At 42.1% G+C, this 19,012-nt stretch overlaps 1 protein-coding gene across 1 annotated transcript in view; it reads left to right on the top strand.

The window, feature by feature from the left end:
- The window catches only part of PLXNB1 (plexin B1), a 198,222-nt gene that overhangs the window by 32,347 nt on the left and 146,863 nt on the right, over nt 1-19,012 (top strand). Inside the window, exon 2 of the mRNA XM_067540464.1 lies at nt 5,312-5,373. The gene's annotated coding sequence lies outside the window, so the exon portion shown is untranslated. The remainder of the gene's footprint in view (nt 1-5,311; nt 5,374-19,012) is intronic.

A 19,012-nucleotide genomic window follows, 5' to 3' on the forward strand; every position in this document is an offset into this window, starting at 1 on the left:
TGCAGGACCCCAATGGAAACACATCCACTCTGACGATGATCATGATCATCAATCAGATCCTGCCTGACTAACCTGGTTACCTTCTATGAAGAGATAACTGTCTCTGTGGAGGTGGGGAAAATGGTGGATGTGACATCCCGCAGTGCTGAAGGAACGGGTTCAAGACTATTTAGAAGGATTGGACATTCACAAGTCCATGGGGCCGGATGCAATGCACCCGAGGGTGCTGAGGGAGTTGGCTGAGGTGATTTCAGAGCCATTGGCTATTATCTTTGAAAGCTCATGGCAACAGGGGGAGGTCCCTGAGGACTGGAAAAAAGCAAATATAGTGCCCATCTTCAAAAAAGGGAGGAAAGAGGATCCAGGGAACTACAGACCGGTCAGCCTCACCTCAATCCCTGGAAAAATCATGGAGCAGGTCCTTAAGGAATCCATTTTAAGGCACTTGGAAGAGAGGAAGGTGATCAGGAACAGTCAACACGGATTCACCAAGGGAAAGTCATGCCTGACCAACCTCATTGCTTTCTATGATGAGGTGACTGGCTCTGTGGATGTAGGGAAGGTGGTGGATGTGATATACCTTGACTTTAGCAAAGCTTTTGATACAGTCTCCCACAATATTCTTATCAGCAAGTTAAAGAAGTCTGGGTTGGATGAATGGACTATAAAATGGATAGAGAACTGGCTAGAGCATAGGGCTCAACGAGTAGTGATCAATGGCTCCATGTCTAGCTGGCAACCGGTCACAAGCGGAGTGCCCCAGGGGTCGGTCCTGGGGCCGGTATTGTTCAACATCTTTATGAATGATCTGGAGGATGGGGTAGATTGCACCCTCAGCAAGTTTGCGGACGACACTAAGCTGGGGGGAGTGGTAGATACCCTGCAAGGTAGGGATAGGATACAGAAGGACCTAAACAAACTGGAGGATTGGGCCAAAAGAAATCTAATGAGGTTCAACAAAGATAAGTGCAGAGTCCTCCACTTAGAAAGGAAGAATCCCATGCACAGCTATAGACTGGGGACCGATGAGCTGGGCAGCAGTTCTGCAGAAAAGGACCTGGGGGTAACAGTGGATAAAAAGCTGGATATGAGTCATCAGTGTGCCCTGGTTGTCAAAAAGGCTAATAGCATACTGGGCTGCATTAGGAGGGGCATTGCCAGCAGGTCACGGGAAGTGATTATTCCCCTCTATTCGGCATTGGTGAGGCCGCATTTAGAATATTGTGTCCAGTTTTGGGCCCCCCACTACAAAAAGGATGTGGACAAGCTGGAGAGAGTGCAGCGGAGGGCAACAAAAATGATTAGGGGGCTGGAGCACAAGATTTATGAGGAGAGGCTGAAGGAACTAGGCTTGTTCAGTTTGCAAAAGAGAAGAATGAGGGGGGATTTGATAGCGGCCTTTAACTACCTGAAAGCGGGTTCCAGGGAGGATGGGGCTAGGCTGTTCTCAGTGGTGGCAGATAACAGAACAAGGAGCAACGGTCTCAAGTTGCAGGGGGGGAGGTCTAGGTTGGACATTAGGAAAAAGTTTTTCACTAGGAGGGTGGTGAAGCACTGGAATGGGTTACCTAGGGAGGTGGTGGAATCTCCATCTTTAGAGTTTTTAAGCTGCGGCTTGACAAAGCCCTGAGTGGGATGATTTAGCTGAGGTTAGTCCTGCTTTGAGCAGGAGGTTGGACTAGATGACCTCTTGAGGTCCCTTCCAACTCTAATATTCTATGATTCTATGACTTTAGCACAGCTTGTGATACGGTCTCCCACAGTATTCTTATCAGCAAGATAAAGAAGTATGGGTTGGATTAATGGACTATAAAATAGGTACAAAGATGGCTAGATCATGGGCTCAATGGGTAATGGCTCAATGTCTAGATGGCAGCTGGTAACAAGCGGAGTGTCCCAGGGGTCGGTGCTGGGGACGGTTTTGTTCAATATCTTCATTAATGATCTGGAGGATGGGGTGGATTGCACCATCAGCCAGTTTGCAGATGACACTAAACTGGGGGGAGTGGTAGATACGGTGGAGGGCAGGGATAGGATACAGAGTGACCTAGACAAATTGGAGGATTGGGCCAAAAAATCTGATGAGGTTCAACAAGGAGTCCTACACTTAGGATGGACGAATCACATGCACTGCTACAGACTGGGGACCGAATGGTTCGGCAGCAGTTTGGCAGAAAAGGACCTGGGGGTTACAGTACAAAAAAACCTGGATATGAGTCAAAAGTGTTCCCTTATTGCCAAGAAGGCTAATGGCATATTGGGCTGCATTAGTAGAAGCATTGACAGCAGATCGAGGGAAGTGATTGTTCCCCTCTCTTTGACACTGGGGAGACCACATTTGGAGTACCTAGTCTAGTTTTCGGGCCCCCACTGCAGAAAGGATGTGGACAAATTAAAGAGTGTCCAGCGGAGGTCAACAAAAATTATTAGGGGGCTGGGGCACATGACTTCTGAGGATAGGCTGAGGGAACTAGGCTTGTTTAGTCTGCAGAAGAGAAGAATGAAGGGGGATTTGATAGCAACTTTTAATTACCTGAAAAGGGGTTCCAGGGAGGATGGAGCTAGGCTGTTCTCAGTGGTGGTAGATGATAGAATTTGGAGCAGTGGTCGCAAGTTGCAATAGGGGAGGTCTAGGTTGGATATTAGGGAAAAAATTTCACTAGGAAGGTGGTGAAGCACTGGAATGGGTTACCTAGGGAGGTGGTGGAATCTCCATCCTGAGAGGTTTTTAAGGTGTTGCTTGACAAAGCCCTGGCTGGGATGATTTAGTTGTGGTTGGTCCTGCTTTGAGCAGGGGATTGGACTAGATGACCTCCTTAGGTCCCTTCCACCCCAATCTTCTATGATTCTATGTTTCTATGATTCCACATTTACAGTTACATTTTAAGACTTGTCAGTTAGGCAGTTTTTAATCCATCTAATGTGTGCCATGTTAATTTTATATCATTTTAGTTTATTATTGAAAATGTCTTGCTGCAGCAAGTCAAATGCCTTAGAGAAGTCTAATATGTTATGTCACCACAATCAACCGAATCTTTTTATGATGAAATTACAAATATCAAGTTAGTTTGACAGAATGTATTTTCCATCCTGTTTACCTTTTTAGAAATTGGTACATTAGCTTTTTTCAGGTATCTGGAACTTTGCCAGTAATGCAAAACTTGAAAATCAACAGTAATGGTCTCGCAAGCTCCTCAGCCAGCTCTTTTAAAACTCTTAAATGCAAGTTATCTTGACCTGCTGATTATAAAATGTCTAACTTTTAGTAGCTTCTGTTTAACATCTTCCATAGATATTAGTGGAATAGAAAGAGTGTTTTCGTCACCGTATGATGAAACTATATCATCTGCTTCCCCCATACAAGTACAAAACAGAAATATATATTGAACACATCTGTCTTTTCTGAATTATTATTGATTATACTACTATTTTCATCTAGTAATGGACCAACCCAAGTGTCAGGATTCTTTCGGTTCCTAATACAGTTTAAAAAAAAAAACAATCAAAAACCTCCTTATTATCCTTAACTCTGCTGGCCACAGACTTCTCCTGTCCTTTTGTTCCTATCTTCTGATTTCTATTGATTACTGTCAACTTCCTCTTTCTTTCATTTGTTATATATATTTTTGTATTTATTTTTTTCAAGCTGCCTTCACTTTGCCTCAAAACCAGAGTTTAACTAACATGACTGTCTTCCTCAGTTGTGGGATTCTGACTTTTCGGGCAGCTGGTAAAATGTTCTTAAATGATTCCCAATGATCATTCACATTTTTCGGATTTAATTCTTCCTCCCAGCTGACTTGGTTCATAGTTGTTTTCAGCTTAGTGAAATTGGCCCTATTAAACTTCCAAGAGTGTATATGTATTACTGGTCTGGACTTTATTTTGCTTAACCATTAGAAATGTGATCAAGTCATGATTGCTTGTATCTAAGCTACCATTAACTTTTCTCTGATCAGTTCCTCTTCATCTGCTAGGACAAGGTCTAATAAAGAATTCCTCTGTTTTGGATGCAACACTTTTGAGTTTGGAAATTGTCATCTGTGATGTTTAGCAGTGCTAAGGGTGTTATAGTACTGACAGCATGAGCCCTCTATTGTATGTCACTCAAATTGAAGTCCCCCATGATTATGCAGGTTTTTTTCCTACATGTTGTAGATAGGTGCATAATGAAGTGGTCATTTTGTGCCCTAGTGTGATTTGGTGATCTGCAGGAGAAACCAACTAGTACCCCATCTCATGTTTAATCTGTTAGAATATTGATCTGTAAGCATTTAGGATAATTTTTTTCCAAGTTACCAGTGACTCAGAAACAGGTAATGCCATTTTTAATGTAGAGGGCCACTCCCCCTTCCTTTTGCCTACTTGATCCTTTCTAAATAGGTTGTAACCATTGATTTTAAATTTCCATTTATGTGACTCATCTCACCACGTTTCAGTAATATTAGCTAAACCAAATTTGTGCTCATAAATGTGCAAATTCAAGTCTTATTTGCTACCCAGGCTCCTAGCAGTGGTATATAAAAGATTTTCTTTTCTTCATGTCTGTTGGTTCCTTGATTAATTTTGTTCTAAATATTTCTGTTTTATGTTTTTTACCTTCCTCCTTTGTTAGTAGTTTACTCCCATTCTGACTAGCATTTTGTGTTCATGCTTCATATGCTTGCTTTTGTACAGTAAGTATAGGAGCATGTAACCTAACAGAAGAGGATGTGACCCAAATGTGCACATTCCAGTTTTGAATATTAGTGCGTGTCAGGGTCCTCACCTTATGCAGCTTTCTCCTTGAGCAATTTCATGACCACTAGAGTAAGTGTTGTGAGAGACCCTGTGGGCCTGACCTGTAATCCTTGGGGAATAGCTGTTCAAGGGAACAACTAGAATAGATTGACCTGAACATGTTCCAGGTTGCCATATCTCTGAGCTAATCTCCCAGAGGCAGAGACGTTACTCATCAATCAGGAATGTGTGTGTACTTTTCCTAATGAGAACAAAATATTTTATCCTTGTTCATTATAAGAAGGTTAGGGTGTTCTGTTACCATGCCAACAGACTCCTCTCTCCTGAGGACCCAGTTGGGCATGTCTTCTTTCCATCTTAGTGTACAAATGAACAGGAAGACTAGCCAAAATCTTGCCCGAGCAAGAAAAAAGATTCCATTGTTTCCCTGGACTTCCTGGCATTTGTGTGGCTGGCCCAACTTTGTCTTCTCTAAGGGGAAGAGCCCACAGCAGGACCCAAGGGCAGAGATGGTTTCGCTTACTGAAAAAAATAAATAGACTTTAAATTTTATGTTGTCTGTTTTTTCCAGCTTGAGGTACGTTGATCAATAAGAGAAATGAAGGTGTCTCAACGCCCCCCAGAGTCCAAATGGTAAGTGGAATGCATCGAGATTCTGTACTATGCTGCTCTGTGGACTAATGCTACAACTCAGGTTCTAGAGGATGGGATCTCTTTTTCCCTCCATGTTTCTGAGTATCTTGGGGCTTGTCTTCACTTACCTCCGAGATTCAGCGGCAGTCAACCGGAGTTACGCAAGCTACGCAAAAAACTTGCGTAACCCGTCGACTTCTCTGCTTCTCTTCTGCGCGCCATCTTCACTGCACCGCACCGACAGGAACCGTGTTCCCATCGACGCAGCGCTACGCTACTTGTGGAGGTGGTCTTAATATGTTGATTTCTGGATTGATTGAGCGGGTCTTCACTGACTGCTCAGTTGATCCAGAGAAATTGATCTGACGACGGCGAATTTGCCGCCGTCAGTGAAGACATAGCCTTAATCAGTGTCATTAGTGGAGTGTCCATCAGGTCTGTCAGCTCCTTTGTGGTGTCTGTCACATGCCAAACCCATCAGGCCTAATTGTTGCAGCTGGGTTTCAGTTTAGCTGGGCAAGAAGGTTTTCCAAGTGCATGTGTTCAGTGAGTGAGAGAGAGAGAGACACACACACACCACACTCCCCAGGTGGGGGGATCTCTCTTCTGCCCCACCCCATATACAGTTGGTTAAAAGGGACTTCATTTCTACAGTTTTACCCTTCATAAATAGTAACATTCACTAACACTTCAGTTTGATCAGTGCTCTTTGCCCTTCCCCCTCTCTTTGCCACCTTTTCATCTTCCTGGCCCTTCTTCCCAGCCATCACATACTCCCTTCCTAAAATCTAGTATGTGATTTGTAAAGTAGAGTTCCAGAGGGGTAGCTGTGTTAGTCTGTATACAGCAAAAACAATGAGAGTCCTGTAGCACTTTAAAGACTAACAAATTAAATTTCTGTAGGCATAAGCTTTCATGGGCTGTAACCTTACATCTGACGAAGTGGGTTACAGCCCACGAAAGCTTATGCCTACAGAAATTTAATTTGTTAGTCTTTAAAGTGCTACAGGACTCTATTTAAAAAAAAACAAAAAAAACAAAGTAAAGTGGTGCCCAGACCTAATCTGTGTTTTACTCTAGTGCCGGAAGTCTCTTTGCACCTGAGATTCTGAAGCTTGGTTCTTGAAGTGTTGGAATGTAACAAGTGATTTTTAAAATTAGAAAGTGCCGCACAAGTGGATGGTTTTAACCTACAAAAAATGCGGCTTTCACAGGATGCAGGCTGGCAAATATCAGACAAACTCCTACTTTCCCTGCTGTGATTTATGCCAAGGTTGGGCCAGATGGTGCTGCCAAATATGCAGCTTCGGAGCCTCACTCCTCCTAGAACAGGTAGAGATGGTAGTGTGATGTTTCCTGCTTGTACTCCATTACCATGAGGTGTGGGGAGTGAGCTGCTTTGTGCTTTTTGAGCTCCATGGTGTTAATAGTTTGAGCCCCCTAGAAAATTAATGTCTCCTGTGGCTGGGTCACATTCCTGTTCAGCAGGAAACCTCCACCTCCCCTGTGGAGCAGTTCTCTCACAGCTAGCAGAGCAGAACAGTTTAGGGTAGATGAATGTGAGAAGTCTGAATAACAAATTGTGGCTATTACAGCTGAGAGTCCCAACTGGATGGCTTTACAAAGGCCACAGACTGGCCCTTAGCTTTCCTGGGAGGAGTGCAGCTAGCAGACCCATGACTGTCCTTTATTCAACTTCCTTTCTGCTAGGGGAAACCCCTGACACATGGTGCTGGGCAACGAGACTCATGGAGTCTTGCATCACAGAGAAAGGGATGTTGTACTGGAGCAGAATGTTCATGAAGGAGCCTTCTATTAGGATGCAGGAAGAAGGCTGTTTACTGTACATCCAGCTATTATGGTGAGGGTACCACTGAAATAAATTCAGAGACAAGAGGGCAGCAGTCTATAAGACCATCTCTTTCAGGAGTGCAGTTTGTTATGCCTTGTTCCATCTCAGCAGTAACACTGAGTAAACTCTTGGATGATAAAGATCAAGTGGTAGGAAAATGTATTTGGGATCACATATCCCAAATATAAATCCTAATATAATCACAAAGTTGGGAGTCTGGCTTTGCTCAGCTTTACATTATACCACTGAGCAGTGCAAATAAAACCGAGAGAGAGGGTTGTACACTAAATTAAAATGACACACATTGTGTTTGAAATAGAAAATAAATAAGTAACAGATTATTTAGCTACATAAAGCCAGCTTTTTTGATCTACACTTACATGCATCATAGAAATAAAGGAATACAGACTGAGGACAGCGACCTGTAAGTATCCAGAATGCCCCTGATATTGCATGAAATGTTTACTGTAAGAGACACCCATCTGACCCTACCAGATGATCTGTGGTCAGTGCTCCAGTGGAAGAAGAAAATGCCCTTATTTCCTGCCAGTATGTGCTCAGGGAAAATTCTTTCCAGAACCTAGAACTTAGCATTGCTTTTAGCTCTGTACTTGGGAGCACTAATCATCATGGTTAAATAATCTCATTTACATATCCTGAGTTATCTCTTGTATCCAAGTAATAGTCCACTGTACTCTTACACTCAAGTAGTAAGGATTCTACCATTGTCTCCTGGGGGAAAGGCTATCACTTCCCTCCTGCCTTGTAATAGTTGGGGGAGGAGAGAGGTCCTTTGCACTTAAACTTCATCATTAAAAATTTCCTGTAGAGCCAACCTGTTTTCCTGCTGAACAAAAGTAAATCCAAAACTACCATGCTGTTCCATACAATACATTTTGTACCGCTTTGTTCTGTCTAGTTTTAAATGCCTCAAGGACTTCTTTCACCTCCCTTTGGAATCTGTTCCACTATCTAAGAACTCAACATTAAGAGTTACTCTGATCAACATCCTTTTGATAGTGAGACTCCCTGAATGGAACACAGTATTTTAGGTGTGGTCTCACGGGAACTATATTGAGCAATTGCCATCTCTATTCTCTGTTACATATGAGGCCTCTGGGTAGCCAGCTGACAATCACACTTGATTTTTTTTTTTAACTGCAATATTGCATTGCAAACTCATGTCCAGCTTGCTATCCAGTCTCACATCTCCGGTTCTACAGCATTACTTGTTTCCTGGGTATCTCCCTCCCATTGCGTAGCTATTTGATTTTGGTTATTTCCCTAGACATATTGGCTGCACTTGTTTCATTATTTTGCTTAAGCACAGATTTATTTGGCACACATTCCTTCAGCATCTGCACCTCATACAAAGTTTAAAAACAGTGTGAACATATGTACTATTCACAATAGGGAGGCAGAATAGAACATCCTATAGCTACTCCATCCACCTCCAGAGAAAACCCAGCACCTGGCTAAAAACATGCCTCTTTGTCATGTATTAGCTGAAGGTTAATGTTGCTTAGAGGTGACAAAGATGTGGACAACTCTAGTGATCTCCTTGTTGGAGAGGTGAAACCTATGTCCTGGCCAGCCATAAAAAGGGATGAGAGACTCTGGGCTTTCTGAAAATCCATAGGAATTATTAGACTAAATCAGACCCATGACCCATCCAGCCCAGTCTTCTGTCTCTGACAGTAGCCAGCACCAGATGCTTCAGAGGAAGGTACAAAAACTCCCAAATAGGCAGATGTGGGATAACCTGCCCCAGTGCAGGTCTCCTTCTAACCCCAATAGAGACTGCATTACACTCTGAAACATGAGATGTTTTTATACCTTATGAAACATTTTCAGCATTAACTATTATAACTCTGGATATCCTTTTTATCCATATAAATTCAATCTCTCTTTGAATCTTACTAAGTTCTTGGTCTTATCAACAACATGTGTCAGTGAATTTCACAGTCTTAATGACAAATCGTGTGGAAAAGTGTTTCCATTTTAAATACATCTTTTTATTTGAATTGTGAGAGAAGAAGAACAGAAGCTGCTGATCTCTCTTCTCTAGTCCATTCATTATTTTATAGACTTTTATTATGCCCTCTTATTTGTCGTCTTTTTTAAGATGAACAATCCAATATTTTAATTCTCTTTGTTATGAGAGCTTTTCCATGCCCCTACTTATTTTTTTACCTTTCACTGAAAGACCCTTTAATTTTGTAATGTCTTTTTTTGAGATGGGGTGACCAGTGCTGCACACAGAGATGGCAGAGTAGCATTGTATACTAATGATGAAATAGATTGTAGATAAATTAGAAGTGATAGAATAGATAAGACAGAGTCTATTTTGGCCAAAATCACTTTGGGGAAGAAAGCTACTAGAGGTTCCTCTGATATAGTGCCTGGGGTATGCTACAGACCACCAGGATCCAATTTGGTTATGGATAGATACCTCTTTAATGTTTTAATGAAATAAATAATACGGGGAATTGTGTGATTATGAGAGACTTTAGCTTCCCAGATATAGATTGGAGGACAAGTACTACTAGTAATAGTAGGTACCAGATTTTCTTGGATGTGACAGCTAACAGATTTCTTCACCAAATAGTTGCCGAACCAAGAAGAGGTGATGCCATTTTAGATTTGGTATTGGTGAGTAAATAGGACCTCCGTAGAAGAAGTAGTTGTAGAGGATAATCTTGGTTTGAGTGTTCATAAGCTAATTCAGTTTAAACTAAATGGAAGGATAAACATAAATAGATCTGCAACAAGGGTCCTTGATTTAAAAAGAGCTAACTTTAAAAAATTAAGGGAATTATTAGGGAAGTGGACTGGACTGAAGAACTCAAGGATCTGAATGTGGAGGAGGCTTGGAATTATTTCAAGTCAAAGTTACAGAAGCTTTCTGAAGCCTGCATCCCAAGCAAGGGGAACAAATTTGTAGGGAAGGGTTACAGACCAAGCTGGCTGAGCAAGTATCTCCAACGGGATTAAGACAAAGCAGAAAGCCTACAAGGAATGGAAGAGGGGAGGGATCTGCAAGGAAAGCAACCTCTTGGAGGTCAGAAAATGTAGGGATAAAGTGAGAACTGACAAAAGCCAAAGCTGGACCTTGCAAAAGGAATTAAAACCAAAAGTTAAAGATTCTATAACTATATAAATAGGAAGAAAACAAGGAAAGAAGTGGGACTGCTAAACACTGAGGATGAGATGGAGTGAAAGATTACCTAGGCTAATGAAATACTTAGGGGGTAGTGGCAGGGTGGCTAATGGCAAAGAGGATATGGAAGTAGAAATAACTACATCTGAGGTGGAAGTCAGACTCAAATAGCTTAATTGGACTAAATTGGGGAGCCCAGATAATCTCTATCTAAGAATATTAAGAAAAACTGGCATATGAAATTTCAAGCATTTTTAATTAATCTGTAAACTCAGGAGTCATACCCTATGACTGGAGAATTGCTAATATAGTTCCTATTTTTAAGAAAGGGGGAAAGGTGTGATTCAGGAAACTACAGGCCTATTAGTTTGACCTCAATTGACCTCTCCTCCTCAATTTGAAGGAGAAAGTAGTTAAGGACATATAGGTAACTGGTAATTGCGATTAAATACAACATGGTTTTACAAAGGTAATTTGTGCCAGACAAACTTAATCTCCTTCTTTGAGAAGATAACTGACTTTTTAGACAACAGAGATGCAGTAGATCTCATCTACCTAGATTTCAGTAAGGCATTTGATACTGTTCCATATGGGAAATGATTAGTTAAATTGGAGAAGATGATGATTAATATGAGAATTGAAGGGTGGATAAGGAACTGGTTAAAGGGGAGACTACATCAGGTCATACTAAAAGATGAACTGTCAGGTTAGAGAGAGGTTATTAGTGGAGTTACTCATGGATCAGTCTTGGGACCAATCTTATTTAACATTTTTATTACTGATCTTGGCATAAAAAGTGGGAGTGTGCTAATAAAAATTTGTGGATAACACAAAATTGGAAGGTATTGCCAATACAGAGGAATACTGGAATATCATACAAGAAGATCTGGATGAACTTGTAAACTGGAGTAATAGAAATGGATTGATATTTAATAGTGCAAAGTGAAAGGTCATGCATTTAGGGACTAACAACAAGATTTTTGCTATAAGCTGGGGACTTATCAGTTGGATGCGACAGAGGATGACAAAGACCTGGGTATATTGGTTGATCACAGAATGATAAGGAACCGTCAATGTGATGTGGCTATGAAAAAGGCTAATGCAGTCCTAGGATGAATCAGGCGAGGTATTTCTAGTAGAAATAGGGAAGTGTTAGTACCATTATCCAAGGCGCTGGTGAGACCTTATCTGGAATACTGTGTGTGTTTCTGGTCTCCCATGTTTAAGATAGATGAATGCAAACTGGAACAGGTACAGAGAAGGGCTACTAGGATGATTCAAGGAATGGAAAACCTATCTTATGAAAAGAGATTCAAAGCGCTTGGCTTGTTTAGCCTACCAGAAGAAGGCTCAGAGGAACCATGATTGCTCTTGATAAATACATCAGAGGGATAAATGCCAGAGAGGGGGAGAAGTTATTTAAGTTAAGTGCCAATGTGGACACAAGAACAAATGGATATAAACTGGCCATCAACAAGTTTAAGCGTGAAATTAGGCAAAGGTTTCTAACCATCAGAGGAGTGAAGTTCTGGAACAGCCTTCCAGGGGGAGCCATGGCAGCAAAAAGCCTAACTGGCTTCAAGACTGAGCTTGATGAGTTTATAGAGGAGATGGTATGATGGGATTGCCTATAATGGCATGTGGCCATCGGCAACCGCCAATAGCAAAAATCTCCAACAGCTCGAGACAGGACACTAGATGGGAAGGACTCTGAGTTACTACAGATAATTCCTTCCCAGGTGTCTGCCTGGTCGGTCTTGACCACATGCTCATGGTCTAACTGATCGCCATATTTGGGGTCAGGAAGGAATTTTCCTCCGGGTCAGATTGACAGAGACCCTGGGACTTTTGCCTTGCTCTGAGGCATGGGGCACAGGTCACTTAGAGGTTTAAACTAGTGTAAATGATGAATTCTGTGTAACTTGAAGTCTTTAAACCATGATTTGAGGACTTTAGTAACTCAGTCAGAGGTTAGGTATCTCTTTCAGGAGTGGGTGAGTGAGGTTGTTCTTTGAATGGTATCCCTATGGGTGCTCCATTGTAGGTGTATCTGCATCCCTGCCCTGCTGATTGGAGAACTTTGGTAGAAGTGTCTGTTATGCCTGCACATGCGCTGTCTCCCCTCGTGCTGCACCACAAGGTTAGCAGCATGCAGTGGCTAACAGTCCTCAGTTCCCTTTCAACTGCTCCTGGCTAGAGACCGAGCATATAGCAGTCCATTAGTGGATTCAACGAGAGTTCTGTGGCACTTTAAAGACTAACAAATTTAATTTTTGTGGGCATAAGCTTTCATGAGACGCAGCTCACTTCGTCAGATGCAGCGGTGGAATGATACAGTAAATAGGAAACATAGATATACAAGTGCATAGAGAACAGTGGGGGAGGTGGATGAAAGTCGGGTACTCAATGACTGTCATTAGCCCTCAAGTACCTGGCTATATCAGCCCAAAGGTTTTTCGAATGGTCTTGAACTGCATTAAACAGTGCTACCAAATTTGCAAAGTGACCCCTCTGGACTTGATCTGTACACAGTCCATGAGATCGATCTCCTCCTCTGTTTCCTTCCTTAAACATGTCCCTGTTTCAGAAATCTGTAGAGTGGTGACATGGGTGTCAGCCCATTCCTTTGTGAAACACTATGTGGTTACTGGGAACTCCTCAGATGCCATCTTCGGCTCCACAGTATTATCAGCGATGACTAACCCGGCTCCAAAGCCCAACCTTCCTAAAGGGGTACTGCTTGGTAGTCATCTTCAATGAAGCACCCATAGGGACACTACTTGAAGAAAAAGAAGTTAGTTACCTTGTGCAGTATTGATGTTTCTTCGAGATGTGTGTCCCTGTGGGTGCTCCGTTATCCGCCCTCCTCCCCTCTGCTTTGGAGTTCTAATGGTTGACTCGGGTTGAAACTGAGGACAGTTAGCCTGCGCATGCTGCTTGCCTTGTGGTGCAGCATGAGGAGAAATAGCACGTGTGCGGGCACAATGAACACTGCTACCAAAGTTCCCCGATCAGCAGTGCAGGGACATAGACACACCTACAATGGAGCATACATAGGGACACACATCTCAAAGAAACATCGTTACTGCATAGGGTGAGTGTGACATGCTGTACCCCATGTACACCCTTATGGTGTGATCTATGTATCAGTCATGTTCACCCTTATAGTGTAACTGTGTATTGTCTAATGCAAAATATGTCCTGTAAGGTGTTTTGGAATGCTCATGACATACTGAACATTATTGGTATGGTATGTTTCCTGCACTGTCATACCTACGTATAGATATGAAACTCTGGTATGCAATATTCCCAAATGTGTGTCTCACATGGCTTGAATAGATCCAGACAAACCAAAAGCTGAGGGTTCACCCCTGGTAGAGGCATACGTATAGGAACAATGGACTGGCCTGAGCACCTGATAAGGTGATGCTTATTTGACGCAAGTGAGGGAAATTATGCCCATTGCCAGACGTGGCCAATCACCTGACCCCAGAGGGCGTTAAGGAAACTTGTTAAAGGCAGAGGGATCTTTGTCTCTGGAGCGCTCCCTTGGAATCCATCTGCAATGCAACATCAAGGATACTGACCGACTGCCCCCTCCACCCTCCCGGGGGGCAAGGAAGGTCTGGCTGGCTGGCAGGAGTCATCTCAGCCAGCCCGTGAGTAAGCTAACATCAAGTACTGAAAGGCTACTGAAGTGTTGAGTTTAGTTGAGGATGCAATTTATTCTTTTAGTTAATTGTGATCAAATCCTTGATTCATATTAATTTCATTTATAATCACTTAAGATCTTGCTGTAGTTAGAACAAACGAATACGTTTATTATCTAAAACAGTGCATGTGGATTGAGACTTCACTTAGAGTGACAGAACTGGTGCATATCAATTTCTTTGATAAATTGACGGACAAATGTAATGAGCTTGCAGGGTTCAGTGTAGAGCAATGAACCCTGTAAGACGGCAGTTCCCAGGGTTGCATCTAGGACTGGGGGTGTTTGCCGAAGGGTCAATCCCATGAGTGGTGGGCCAAAAGCCCTCCTTTACTAGGTCAGGGACCGATTACTCACAGGAGGCTGCGTGTGGGTGGTCCACATAGCAAAGCCAAGTAAATCAGGGCCCAGGAGTGAGGGATTGGGATGACACAGCTTCACACCAGTCCAGATTGCAGTGAGGGGAAGTCAGAGTGAGTAACTTCTTATTAACTACTGTGGCAGGGTCAGACTAGATGGCTACTGAAGAGTGCTAGAAGGCCAATATATCAGCCCCAGCTCAACAAGTTCCTTTTGCCCTGGTAGCTGAGCAGGGGTTACTCCAGGTTAATTAACACACCTGGAGCCAATCAAGGCCCCACCTAGGACTTGTTAAAAGCCTCCCCTACAGACTACAAAGAGAGAGATTTTAAGTGAGTACAAGTAATGAGGCATAAAAGTCTGAAATGGTTACAAGAAAAAAAAGTTAAAATGCGACTAGTGCCTAATTTAACAAACTCTATCAGATTCAAGCAAGTTTCATTTCTGTGTGAACACCCTCACTTAGAATACAAGGGGCCTTAATTTTGATTGTCTTAATTCACTTCCAAAGTGAATTGGACTAAATTGGATTAAGGACACTTTAATTCTCAATAGGAGTGTCCACACAGGGATTTAATGCAGTTTAACTAATCCATTTCAGATTTACACCATTAGTTAATTTGGATTAATTTTCCTGGTTGCCCCTGTAGAGACAAGCCTTTAGTAATTACTGATTATGCTGTAAATTTTCATGGATTAGAAACTGCTACAGGGTTGAAATCAAAGAAAAGGAAAACACAAAGAGTTTAGAAATGGGGTGCTCTGCCAAACAGTATTTGTCCTGGTGCTCTGGCAGGGGCTCAGACTCTATAGATGGAGAGTAAATGTACATGCATGAAGGGAATAAGGAAGCGGCAAAACTTGATGACACTAGTTTAGTTTAGTTTAGTTAGGTTAGTAAAGACTGAAGAGGGTTGTGGAGAAACTACAGAAAAAACTAGAAGGAAAGACCAAGGTCACGTACTTATACTCACCTGTTGGTTATGTGTTAGCCCTAGTGAAGGGGTTACAAAATTTTTCTGGTACGGCCCCATTTTAATTAATAATTTTCTCCCTAGACCCCAGAGGATGCCATTTTGAAGACAGAATGGAATCCTCTGCATGGCATTTCTTCACACATACTGCATATGTGAGGTCACGCTGCATGGAGGATGCCTCTGTACAGCATAACCTCATGTATGGTGTGTGTAAGGTCAGGCTGTGTAGAGGATGCCATTTTGTAGAACAGAATGGTGTCCTTCATGCGTCATGACTGAGCATGCACCATACATGTGAGGTCACGCTGTGCGGAGCAAAATGGTGTCCTCCATACAGTAGGGATCAATGCGATCCATCTGCTGATTGCGCAGTCCCATTTGGGGTCATGACCCCAGTTCGTGAACCCTTGTCCTCGTGTCTCAGAAGAAGATCTAGCAGTTCGTGAGGATGTCTGCTGCCTGCCCTGTCATGGTTCAGAGAAATGGGTGGATGGTTTGGTTGGCTGGTTGTTAAATGGGGGAAATGGCTTAGGAGACAATGAATCAGTGTTACAACTGCACTGTAAATATGGCTTTCACATTGTCATAAAAAGACACAGAAGAACTAGAGAAGGTCCAGAGAAGGGCAGTAAAAAATATTGCAGGAAGCAGAGTGGGTAGCTTCATATGAAATAGGATTAAAATCATCATTGCTGTCTAGTTTGGAAAGGAAAAGAGAAGGAGATAAGGTAGGTTGGTTTGTTGCTTTGTTTGAAATCTAAAAGCTAGTTGGGGTCTTGTTTTATTCTTTCTAGTAATACAAGAGCAAGGGGCAACTCGAAGGCACCAAATTTAAGATTTCATCCTTTTTGTATTCATCATACAGTTAATCTGTGGAATTTTGTGCTGCAGAACATAGAGGCAAATAGTTTGATAAGAAAAGGTTTACGTTATATGAATAAGAGCAGCAACACTAACTAGAATAAAAATTACAAAGACTTTTTTGATCCACATGATTCAAAGTGTTAATTTAAAGTGTTACCAGCTGTGCTCAGGAAGGAATTTTCCCCATAATGTAGATTTACACTTTATAGTACTTTATGCACCTTCTGAAATTTCTGATGTTGGCTACTCTTGGAGAAGGGAGAGTGGTCTAATTGCCCACAATCAAAGGGCCTGGAAAACTTCAGTTTTGTAACACTTTTAAAACACTTTAATCTTATGAAATATTTAAAAGTCCACAAAATGCTCACTTCTGCAGAAAATGCAGACTTTCCTGAGCTCATGGGCTAGTTCCAGCAAGATTCTATGGCTGCTGTGACATGACATCCCCAGAAAAGTTCATGCTTGTGCACCACTCGGAACAGGAGCCGGAGAGCTGCAACATATCTGAATGTGGGTGACTTAAAACAGGTAGGTTTGAGGTTTCACTTACTATCCGCTGAGTATTCTGTCTCTGATGGCTTATTTGCAGTATTCAGCACAGAATTGTAATCTCAATTGGCTTTCCAAATAATTTTTAACAAGTAACAGAGAGCCTGATTATCATTTATCCTAGGGCCTCTCTATACACTGCTCTGGCTATGTAAATGTAATTACTCAAGCAGTGTAAAGGGGCCTTAGTGTAAATAAGAACTGAGTATCTCTTCTCTGGGAAAAATCCCAAGGACAGGCTTGTGCCATGTGAATAAATTGCCCATCCAGCGGCAAGTCAAGATGAGCAGGGAAGTTCTATATAGATGTTGGAGCGCTAAGAATTTTCAAATACTGTATGCTTTTTATAAAGGTCAAGAAAGAAAGTAGTTAACACCAATGATGGGTGTATTTCAAACCATGGGTGGTAGCATGTTAGTGGTAGGGAAAGGGAAAATCTTTGTGCTGAGTAGAGGGTGGAGGGGAAGTCAAGAATCGTGGTCCTGGTACATATTGCAGAAAACTCTACAGCTTGGGAAGGCAGTGTGGAGGTGACTACTCTGAGCAGAGAAGAATTGTGGGGCACTCTTTTCCAATACAGGCTGTATAAAGCTTTGAGCTGTTATCACCCTCTTTCTAACAAGAATCGCTACCTGTATGAGATTTTCCATCTTCTAATGCAAGTTCAAGTGTATTCATATTACTCAGACCTTGAATACTGAAAAACAAAAATGAAATAAAATCTTGTTTGCATCAAATACTGTGTTTGTAAGTTCAGAAGGGTTTATTCATCTGGGAGTGTCTAGTTTATTATTAAATTACAGTTGCATCTGAATTGAGCTGGGTGCCATACAGATGTATATCAAGACATGGTCCCTGTTCCAAACATCTTTCAATTTAAAAGGTTAAAACCTAAATAAGAACACATTTTCAAAAGGGCTTGGCACACTGGGAACATGTTGGGTGCTGAGGACTCTGAAAATCTGGCACTTATTTAGGTGCCTGAATAGGAGCTGAAATTATCTAAAAAATCTGGCTCTGAGCTCTTTTGAAAATCTGATCCCATGAAGTGTGTGATGAGGGAGAGAAGGGTTATAACGTACAAACAGAATGGCTAGGGTGAATGATAGGCATGTCATGTATCACGCAAACATTTGTATAGGAAACGATTTCTAGTGACATCTAGTCTGTTACTCTGTGCAGGATCAATCTTAGTCCTAAACCAGCTCTTGAAAATGGGTGTCATTTCTTGATCCCAAATTTCTCCATTTCAGGGGATTCCATAACCTCCCTTGGCAGCTTGATCCATTGCAGAACTGCCTTTATTGCTGTGTAGATACCAATACTTGTAAATGTCTTGCAGCAGGGTCATGTCTCTAAAAAGGGGTCTGGGACCAGTGGTGCCCCAGCTACTTGGGTGATCTGTGTACATCTCATTAATTTTAGATTATTTGTAATTATTTTAATGTGAACATCTCTAAATTTGGTGTTTGGATGGTTTATCTGAATCTAAAGGGCTCAGGAGAGGATGGGAGGCCCACTACCTCCCCTTCAGGAGGCATCTTCCCCTTTTTCTTCTGGAGAGGAAGGAGTGGAAGAACATAGAGCTTCTACCTTCTCTCCCACCCTAAGAGAGCATAGGTATCTCTGATTAGCGGTCCCATTTGTCTTCTCTCTACTCCATCCCTAGACTCCCACTAACACAGGCTCTTGCTGTGGTAGGGTTCTGCGGTGTGGGTGGAGAGGAGTGGGGCTTCTGCTGCTGTGCAGAGAAGATTGGAGAATGGCAGATCACCCTCCCTGTCTCAGACATTCTTCTCCTTTCCAGCTCCTCCCTCTCCTCATATAATCAGGCTGGGTCCAAAACTCACTGTTTTTTCCTCTACAGCGTGTAGAAGATTGTCTTTTTTCCCTTAGTCCTGAGGGCTCAAAACCTTACCCATACATTGTTCTTATATCACAGCCTGATCATTGCATTTGTCTCCTTCACACGCACCCATATGCTGCTATCTTAATTTGCTCCTTTGTGTGTATGCACTATGATTTCACATTTCCTAATTTTTGAGTGCTTGGCTCTGCAACTTTAATGACATTCTTTTAACATTGTTTTTTTATAGGTAGTGCTGTTAGCATCACCTTTTATTAAGGTTTTCTGACAATTTCCCTTAAGACTCAGTTTTCAGTTGCTT

The sequence above is a fragment of the Emydura macquarii genome, unplaced genomic scaffold (assembly GCF_026122565.2).
Source record: "Emydura macquarii macquarii isolate MOO-44397 ecotype Brisbane River unplaced genomic scaffold, CSIRO-AGI_Emac_v2 contig_71, whole genome shotgun sequence".
In the NCBI taxonomy this organism is placed as follows: Eukaryota; Metazoa; Chordata; order Testudines; family Chelidae; genus Emydura; species Emydura macquarii.